Consider the following 11,082-nt stretch of genomic DNA (forward strand, 5'->3'; position numbering starts at 1 on the left):
CATTTCAAAGCTGAGACACTGAGTACTTGGGTTGTGGCAGTTATTATTTCCTGAATAAGACTTTATGCCGGATCCAGAATTCACTCTGTCTGACTCTCAGCCAAGAAAGGAAGTAGCGTGGGTGACCAAGTTTAACACTTGCTCTGGGGATTTCTCTCCAGCCAAAGCTAAAAGGAGACTATAATTGGGTAGCCAGGCCTGTCCTTAGCACATTCTGTATTTAGATGGCTTACCAAAGCTCATTAGACAGCAAAATCATTCTGCCCTTTGCCCCTACAGACCTCCAAAAAAACCCTGAAGGGGCTGGGTGTTGGCTCAGCCAAGATAAAAAGGGCTGAGGAGCGAGGAAGGGGAGGAGGGAAAACGGGCCCTACTTGTGTCTGTAGGCTTGGAAATAAAACAAACTAGAGTTAAACCTCCCGTTACACTGTCTACTAGTTGTTTACCTTTAATTAAATTACATCCCCAACTGAACCTTGGGTTCTTCCGCTGCAGAGTGTATGCACAGTAGTAACTACTTCACAGAGTGGTTTTCGCTGGCTGGCAGACAGGAAACAATAAATACTAGTTTCTGTTGCTGCTGCTCTTACCACCTTTGTTATGCCATCTATGGAGAGGGAAGAGGGATAAAATGCTGAATTTTTAGATTTTAAAGATGCCCTGTTTCTTTCTGCCATCTCTAAGCCTCTCCTCACCTCATTTAACCTTCCTTTAGATTATTCAGGTAAGAAGCAAAGGAGATATTTGGCACAGAAAAAGGTTGAGCAACCCGCCCTAGGACTAATCTTCCCGACAGGCACTCCCCAAGAATAGCTGTTTCCAATCAGATAGTTGCCAGGCATGCCCAGAACTTCTTTTTTTTTTTTTTTAAAGCAATTTGAGTAGGTCACTTGGGGGAGGCAAATTAAAAGAACCTTTCTAACTAAGTCAAATCTTCCTCTCCAGCTAATTTTAATACATCTTTGTAAATTGCTCTTGAAAGCTTCACCAGATATTCAAAGCAAAGTGCAACTAAAATGTCTCATACCAAAAAAAGAATAGAAAAAGGAAAATTAAAAAAAGGGAGAGGAAAAAAAGTTCTTAACAGTGCAGCCTGAAGACTGTAGCACTACATAAGAAATAAAAATAGCCTGGATACACAATTTCTTTTAAAATAAAATTTTAGATATTGGATACCGAGTCATATGCTTCTAACAAATGGGGGACTTTTATTATTTCCTATCAAAGTGACAAGACACATGGAGATACTTGCTTTTTTGGGGTATCAGTGTACTAAACTTCTAGGGAACTTTTCTAAAAAGGTATTTTAAAGCTGAAAACCATATTTACTTTTTTGGGGAAAAAAAGCATTTTCTCTGGCAAGTGAGAGTAAAAATAATGTTCCTCCAAAATACCCAAGAAGGAAGGAAAATAACTTTTACTTTAATAGCAAGAATAAAAATTTACAATGAGGGGGGATGGGGCAATGGTTTAAATCTTCAAGTCATTTTGGATTTGTCAGACAAAGGGGAAGAACGACTTTAACTGTTAACATCAAACTTTCTGGTTTTTCTGTAACTTTATGAAAAGACCTATTTCACAGTAGAGTGTCTCTTTACTATTTTTCTCAGTTGAGGGTTTGTATTGAAAGAGATTCCTTTTGGGATTCAGACAGCAACCTAAGTCCAAAAAATCTCACAAGGTCTCAGTTATGACCAGTGAAGACTAGATGCCTTCCCTAATCCTGCTTTACTTGGAATTTCTACCCTACAGCTTTCCCCACTTCACAACACACATGATAGGGACAAACATATTCTATGTTACTCTTAAACTTCATGCATATATTCATTTCCTCAACCAGTCTTATTGCACACCTACTATGTTCCAGGAGCTGCACATAGTATGTACATGGCAGTTGTAGCAATAGAAATATTAAGACAATAGTGTACCGATCATGATATATTTTGACTGTAGTACCAGCAAGACTTGCTAATGAATTTTATATGGTGACTAAGAGAAAACAGAATCATCAAGAATGACCTTTAGGTGTCTTTCATGAGGGGTAGGTGGCAGTCTCATTAATTCAGAGGAAGAATATCAGAAAGGAGTAGGTTTGAGCATTTGAGGAAATCAAAAGTTCTGTTTGGGACCTGCTGTACTTGGACTGTTAGGTTTGTTCAGTAGGCATTTGAAAGCAATAGGCAGTGGGAGAGGTTGCTAAGGAGGCTATGGGATGGCCAGGGTTAGAAAGAAAACATTTGGCAGTCACTTGTCTACAGATAAGATAAAAAGCCATGAGAAGTAGAGAGGGTAGAGAGGGAAAGGAGGAGGAGCCAGAGCTATGTCCTGGGGCACTCCAACATTATGAGAAAAAGGAGGCAGCAAAGGAGAATAAGAAAGACAAGGTTGTGAAGAAGATAACCAGGAAAAGTGGTGTCAAAAAAAATTAGTTGAATAAAGTTTATCAAGAAGGTTAACTGTGTCAAACACTGATTGCTGTGAACTGGACTATGAAGAGGGGTGCAGATTCGGCCATCGGGATAGAAGTCACTTGATATATTGAGGAAAGTGTTCTCAGTGGAATGGTGCATCTCTCTTAAACAAATCGCTTCATTATTCACTATGGCCATCATACAGATTAGATCATCAGTGCACGGAACGTAGAACATGAGCCTTACTCGTCTCTGCATTCCTAGAGTTTAGGACAGTGTCTGACATATAACAGACTTCCATATTGAATGTTGAATATTGGCTTTGATCAGTGCTTTATTATCTGCTGTCTGTCACAGATGGTGTACCTCTAAAAGGCAGAGAAAGCACTTATGCATTTATCCTTGAACTGTGTTTTACACTTTCCTAGGACATTTATAACTGTGATTAGATGCTTAATAAAATAATTGTAATGGGAAAGAAGAAATACGGTTGTAGTACTAAGCTAGAGAACAAATTAACATCTCTATGAAGAACAGGCTGGAGACCAGATTAATGAAGCTGTGAAGGTTTTAACAAATGGTCACAAATTCTTTGATACTCCTCTTTCAAGAGATGAAGTCTAATTCCCCTCCCTTTGAATGTGAATTGAACTCAGTTATTCACTTCTAACAAATAGATTGCTGAGGAAGTATTACTGCTTGACTTTCAAGACTAGGAGATGGAAAGTAACACAGCTGCTGTCTGGCTTTCTCTCTCCTTCAGGACTCAGGCCTTTGAGCACTGACTTGCCATGACTACCCTACACTGCCATGATGGAGAGACCACATGGAGAGCACCTAAAGAGAGAGAGATGACAAGGAACGCCAGCTGTTCCTGGCCTAGGTGCCAGACAGTGCAAGAGAGGAAGCCCCAACTACCGTCTGACGACAACCATACCAGCCTGAGCCTAGTCAACCCCTGGAACTATGAGTGACAGGAATCATTGTTTAATGCCATTTAGATTAGGTTGGTTTGCTACACAGCAATGACTAATGGAACAGACAACAGTGTATTTATTCAGCCAGAAAAGAAATAGGTTCAAATAGCAAAATAGAAAAAAGATACCTTCTGACTGGCCTAAAAAAATATTCAAGAAAGAGACAGGATGAGAAGAGTAGCTTGAATGACCCCTAGTACTTTTGTTTGAGAAAACAAATTCCTGACCTGAACAGAAGACCCTGTAATATTTTGAAATAAGCATGAATGGGTGAGATGAAGATGAAATGAATGAGTACATGAATGAATGAACTATTCCTCCAGTCTGAGATGCTATTCATGCCTATAGATAGCATTAAAAGCACTCTTCTGGTCTCAGATGCTATTCATGAATAGTTTTTGGATTTCATGGTACTACTATGATAGTAAATAAATAATACAAAGGGTATCTGTTGATCAAGTCAACGGGATGGTATAGAAGTTGCAGTTTCTCTTGCCTCCCCTTCTTTTGCTAGTGGTACATTTCAAGTTCACTAGTCGAAATAGCTTTCACATAGTAAGGAATGTGCTATGTTACAGAAGCCCAGAACTGTAGGTTTGCTCATTTTCATTCCCCTTGAATCTGAGGAACAGAAATTGGGGAAATGTTAATGTGTGAGCATCCTCATTATTATCATAATGAAGTTTCACTTAAGCTGTGTCACCTGGAACCGGGGCTGGATTCCAGAGTTATGATTTCTTATTTGCCACAGTTACATAACCCAGTTGCATAACATTTATAAAACACCATGTAGAAAGCTACTTCTGAGCTTTTCCTTCCCTCTTCATCACACATTGGGCTGACTAGACAGAAGCTTCAGTGAAAACCCACAGTCTACAACCTATCACATCTTTACCTTACAGTGGCTGTGCCCATCCTGATAAGGTTCCAGCACTTTTATCCACTACGAAGTATTTCCACCCACTTTTTATAGGCTGTTTATCCCAGGTATGCTTCTGAGCCAGAAAGACCTCTCCCTCCTCACATTCTCCTATAGGTCTTTTCCATCTACATGGAATTTAAATAGCCATCTCTTTAGATGACTTGCTGTCTAACATCTAAATTTCATATTTCATGTTTTCTAAATTTTTTGAATATACTGAACAATGCCTTAATACGGTATTTTGCTTTGCTTGTTTTCTGTTATTTGATATCCTTTAGATTATAAACTTTTTGATGGCAAGGTCAAGGTCTGTTGAATTTATTATTGAAATGGGGCAATACAGCACCATATTAAAATAAGTATTTAATAATAATAATAATTTAGGAATGTTCATGTTTATCTGCCCTTTCTAATTTAAAAAAAAACTACATCAGTATATTGAGGCCTTCCTCACACTGTTTTACAGTCCTCTTTCTCTTCAATATTTAAATGTCTTCAATTAATTGCAGGTTGTAAACTCTTAGTCTGCTTTTAAAGAGAGCGTCTTTTCTGCATAAGATACAGTACAGCTCTGTTAAACTGTTTTTGCTTTGTCTTTTTATATAAAATGAATGTAGCGATATAAGAAGAAGCAAAACTCAATAGAGGACCAAGAAAAGATACTTATCAGTCATACTTAATGCCTAAAGGAAGGGACAAGAAAATTGGGTAAACAAGTTAATGTTTACCTGCAGGCCCAAACAACATGCTACGTCATACTGGCCTGTTGGGAAACATCACGCCTTTGACTAAAAATAGCAATATGGGGAATCCATTTTACAATTTGTGTTGTTATTAAGTCCACTGCTGCTTCTCATTCCTGCAACTCAGTCACTGAGCCCACTGGCCTGCACTAGAGAGACAGGTGGCTTTGGACAGCGCGCTGGGCATACCTGTTTGTATTCTAATGGCTGGCATCAGATAGTGTGGTGGACTGTGGCAAGCAAACAGAATTGTTTTCCTCCAATTCTGTTTTCAGCAAAGAATTATTTTTAATTCCCCTGTCCTGTGTGTTGCCAAAATTCTTAAAATACTGTTCATGGAGACTTTTTTGTTACCCGCCTTGGAGCCCAGATGTAGGAATCCAGCCAGTGCAGCTGGTGTAACTTGGCTGACTCTCACAGATAATTCAGTGTTTGAACAGTCTTCCTTTTTTTTTTTTAAATGCTGTTATTATTTTGGAACATTTTGGAGTAAACGCTTATGGACATAAAGTATAAAGGTTGAAGGACTAGCAGCAATATAGGGTAAAGCTCTCACTTCTTTTTCCTATAGAGACTTCATCAAACTAGGCAAATACACACACAAAATTACAGCTCTTTCTTCAACCCTATACAAAATCAAACATGCCCCAGAGCTTCATATACAGACTTGTCAGGGAGGCCAAAGAAGAGGGAAGATACTCCTTTTGCTTTATCTTTTTTTTTACAAGAAAATTCATGCTATGAATATAAACAAATCATATCCAACACTGACATGTAAAAAGCAGAAGAATTTTAGGAGTGAAAAATACTCATTCAGAAATTCCAACACAAATCCCACCGATGCTTAGGGCAGTAAAAGTGATTTTACTCTAGACTTTACTTCTGCTAAATTCTGGCACCACATTGACTACTTACAAAGCAATTGCATTTTATAGCTGACACTGTATTATACTGATATGGCATGAACATAATATTAATCTCTCTGACCTACATTCCAATTTGCATTCTTCTGTGAAATATTATGAAATAATAATAGCAACTGTTGGTTGAAGGCTTGCTGAATTGTGCTATGCGTGCTACATGGATTGACTCATTTAATTTTCTCAATAAATGAATGAGAAAATGAAATTACCATACCGATTTTACCAATAAGGACTCTGCAACCCAAGAGTTTAAGTGATTTACCCAAAAACTCACAGCCGGAGTTTACTCACAGTGGCAGAGCTGGGGTTTGATCATAGCCATCTACTTCCAGAGCCTGTGTGAGAAACACTACATTCTGTCACCTTTCCAAGGGAGGGATGGAATGAATCACTGCTAAAATGCAGGGTCTGCACACAACTATTGTTGTGCACAGCCCACAGGAGAATGTTTTGCTTTTAGACATTATCTAGTAAGTATGTTACAATGGAAAGAGCTTAAGAACTGATTACTCAGCTATGCTGTGAATTCCTTCCCTCCTGAAGGAAAACTGCGTATATGCTTTGCTGTTTCTCTGCAGACTAGCTAATCTGATAAACAAATAAAAGAAAGTGGCATTAATGACTCATAATTACTTGATGTATATCCCTTCCCTAATCCATGTATGTTTCACCAGAAATCATCGGTGCCTTAATCTCAAAGGCTGAGTAATACAAGAAACTCCCCTATCAGGATGAACTGCAGAACTAAATCTCAGTTGGGAGATACTTCACCACCCTTCAAACACTTATTTCTCTACGTTACCATCTACTCCATCTCTGCAAATCATTAGCTAACTTTTGAGACAAATCATTAAAATTGCCTTGCAATCGCTGACTTTAGCATGTCCCAACTTTTTCATTTTTATTTCTTTATTTAGTAACTCAATTGCAGTATTAAACATAAAACAAGCTAGAGTATCCTCCCTCCCTCATTTCTAGAGTGATGTAACACTTCCTTCTAACACCCCCTAAATTCTAATAACATGCTACTTGCATGTATGGATCTGTTTTCAAAACTTAAAAAGCTATAAGCTCCATATAGAAAGAAAAAAACGCAGCATTTTAATAGCAATACGTGTTTTAACTACCTAGAAAGTTTAACCCTGCACCAAACTTTCCAGGCCATGTGGAAGTTACAAAAAAAAAAAAGGCCTATGAGATAATATTGCCAATGTGAAATAGCTTTCATTGTTGGAAAATATAATGGTATACTCTATCCTGAGGGTCTTAAAGGTATTTAAAAATAGCAACAGATCTCTCCCCTAACTGAATTAGGTGTGATCCTATCAGAAGGCAAGCTGTCTTTGAACCTTATGAATGTAACTTGTACAAACATAATATAAAAACAAAGCAAGGCGTAGGGAAAAATCATTAATTTTAGGCGTGAAAAAAATGTAGAGCTATATTCCAATATGTAACCTCCTCCAATATGGACTATTTTGAACATGCTGTTATTGCAAAAGCCATTAATTTTGTAGTATGTCCTGGAATTTAAGTGTCAGATAATAAACACTCAAGTTGGAACTGGAAATAATGATACAACATCATGAAATCATGATATGACACTAAAACATTAGTGGACACATCATGAAATAATCACAATTTGCAACTGAATCTTTCATTTTGCAAAGGACTTGGCAAAACATCACTCAATAGCAACACTGTTTTTCAGGGAGACCTTGGGAAAATAATTGAAGTAAGCAATAGAGAAAGGGTTACAACATTCATTTAAATGCATGCAGAATGTCGTAGGATCATAACTAGAATTTCACATCTTTCTGGCTTTTAGTAAGTAACTTTGTACTCATCTAATATAAAACATAAGTGGAAAAATTTCATCCATGTTCATAAAAAGCAAATATCTTGAAGTACTTGAAGAAATCAAGCACTGCATATTAGTGCAGGCGTGTTTCAAAAATAACCACTAACCCAATCCCATTACTGGGAGGACTGCTGCACTCTATAATTATGTTTGACAGTTTTTTTAGATCTTTCCTCCTCCAAATTATCTGAATTTGAGTGAAAGCCAGAGGGCTATCTTGAAATTTGATGGAAAAAAATGAATGTGCTTTTCTGAGGTATCAAACCTGATATATCATAAATATAGGATTTTGGTAGGCATAAAAAATAATGTTGAAAGAAAGACTGCTTGAAGCATATGTCCTTAAACATATATGCTATCACATGTGAATAATGTTTAATGAGTAAGTAACCATTAGTAAGTAAGAAAAAGCCTCCCCATTGACACCAGTGTTCTCAACTTAAGGTTATTTATTTAACCAATGTCTAGTATCTCCAGCAAATTTTCATTCAGCATACCTTTAGGAAATTGTATGTGGCGGGTTCTATGCAAGGTACTGGGAACTCATAGAGTAAAAGATAGAGTCTCTTGTCCTTGAGATGGCCCATCTATTAGAGGCCCCAATTCACAACTTAATAAAATACACTATCATATTGTTCATCTATGTTTAAAAACTTTGGTAAAATAATAAATCATAATTGCTTAAAGTTCTCCAGGTTATGTTCACATATGTTCTTCTTGCATTCAATGATCCTCTAATGAGTTAAATTTTAGTAAAGTTTAGTTTAAGAACACCATTACCTATTCATCAACTGATATTTGATAAACTTTTCTGCTTCACATATGTCCTTGGCTCTTAGAAACTATCTCTGTCATAGAAATAACAAATTTAAATACTTTAAAATACCATTCCCATTACCATGTATTCCTCACCCATAGGCAAAGACAAAAAGGAATAGAGGTATTAGCATAATATATAGGAAGCAGAGAGTAATGAGAAAAGAATATGTAAGAATGTTACAAAGTAATAACCATGCAATTCATCTCCTAGACTATATACCTATGCTGGGAATCCAATAGAGACATTCACAATATTCAGAAACAGCACATTTATGAATGAAATTTGCATATTACAAATGAAAAAAATATATTCCAGAGTCTATACTTCAGATCAGATTGTAATTTTTCTGTCTAGATATGTCATTAAAGATTACAAATTTGGTTTTTAACCATACTTGCCCTTTATTCATATGTCTTGAGCTTATTATGCTAGCCACAACATTGCAAAGACTTCTGAATCCTATACAAGTGTTTTGAATATGTTAGGGTAGATTTGTTTTCTACAGTTTAATTTTCCTCAATTCTGTTTTTTTCCCCTATATATTTTGTTAAATTAAGTTTTAATTTTTATCTTAAAAAATCATTATATACATGTTAAAAAAAAACAAAGATGGGAGACCAAGTAAGTTCCTCATATTTTTTTATGTCTTGGGATAAGTAAGGGAAGAAGTACATCCTTATGAGTTCATGGTGATAACAGTTATCATTCATCGAGCACTTACTCCACAATGCTCCTTTCCATGTATGAAGTTTCCTTCCTGAGAAGGTAGCAGAACAAATGTTAACTTGGCTCTCTCTCTGAGTCTTTCTCACTCTATTCCTTGGAAGGTGGAGTCACTCTTGAGACTGTAAATTTGGGAGTAATAACTGACATAGCCAACTCCACCCTCTTTCTCTAGGACCTGTGCTTCAGGCAGAGAGCACATGATCACCCTGCTGAGAGCACGTGGCTGCAGCGAGTGCTGTTAAGGCTGGATGTATAAATCTGCCTCTTTCTGGAGTCTGGTTAGAGAGTTTATTTAGCTTTCACATATGCCTTCCAGCCTGGCCTCTTTAATAAACATAGGTGCTATTTTGACCTCTATCTTTAACTCTTTTTCATTTACTTGATTTTCTCAGCCAGGACATCAAATGTGAGGTGACTTGAGTCTACTTCTAAACAATACCCCTCTTCCCTGGCTGGGTTCAAAGCAAGTTGAGAACCCCACGCCAGACACTGAGCCAAGTGTGTTATACACATGATCCCTATTTATTCCTCACGACAGCACTATAAAGGAATGATTGTTCCCATTTTGGAGAGGAGGAAACTAAAGTTTAGACAAGTTAACACAATTTCTTAAGGCTGCAGTGACAGAGTTGGGCTTTAAACCCAGATCCAACTCTGAGGCTATAAATCTCAACCACTATGCTATATGACTATACTGAAATTCTGACTAGAATAAATTAATATAATAAATAAGTATATTTATTATACATTATAATACATCACATATTATTATATATATATAAAATATAATATTATAATAGAATAACTAATAAAATTAGCTGAAGCTATAGGCAGAACCAAGGAATGAATGAATGCATGCCTGTCCATCCTGAGTCAGGTATCACAAAAGAATAATTGACATTATTAAAAAGGGTGCCATCACAAGGAAGCAGGACTTTCAAGAAGGACTGAAAACCACTTTGATTATAATAATTAACAATTTGTCCTGCCTTTGGGTCACAAGTCAGAATTTTGGCTGCTTTCCCCAGATTTAAAAACCAGCAAGTTCAAAATTATTTATAGCCTAATGACCACAGAATAGCTTTGTGTTACTATTTTATACTTAAAGCATTGTCCATTCACTTCACCAATGCTGTATTTCAAAGATTTCTGTTACTATTATTGAGCACTTAGCATATGCCAGAATTGTGTATGAAAGAGCAAGACAAAGCAAGCAGGCTTAGAATTGGATAATTCTATTAACTGCAGAGGGCTGTGGGAATTGGGGCTGTCCTTGGTTGTCTGGTACCTGGGGCAATTTGGGTGCACGTACTGTGGCTCAATAAAGGGAGATGGTTGGGAATGTGGGCTTACTCAGTTGCTTGAGGAGGGGGAACTTACTGTCCACTAGCCAGGCCCTCAAAACTGCATTAAGGAAGTATTTTTAAAAAGCTATATTAACGCATGATTTGGGGTGAGTAAGCTCTTAGGGATGATAATTTCTTAGAAAGTCTCACTAAAGCTGAGCTTTGAAGAAATTCTAGTGTACATTTTCATTTTATGAGATGGGTTGACAATACAGATCATCTACTATGAGACACAATGATGATGTAGAAATTAGAGTTAATATTAATCCTTTTAATGATAAAGAAGGACAGATGTAAGACATCACTATTATTGCTAAAATATTTATTATTTTCCCTTGAAAGATTTTTGCAGT

Source organism: Vicugna pacos, chromosome 12 (genome assembly GCF_048564905.1).
Source record: "Vicugna pacos chromosome 12, VicPac4, whole genome shotgun sequence".
NCBI lineage: Eukaryota > Metazoa > Chordata > Mammalia > Artiodactyla > Camelidae > Vicugna > Vicugna pacos.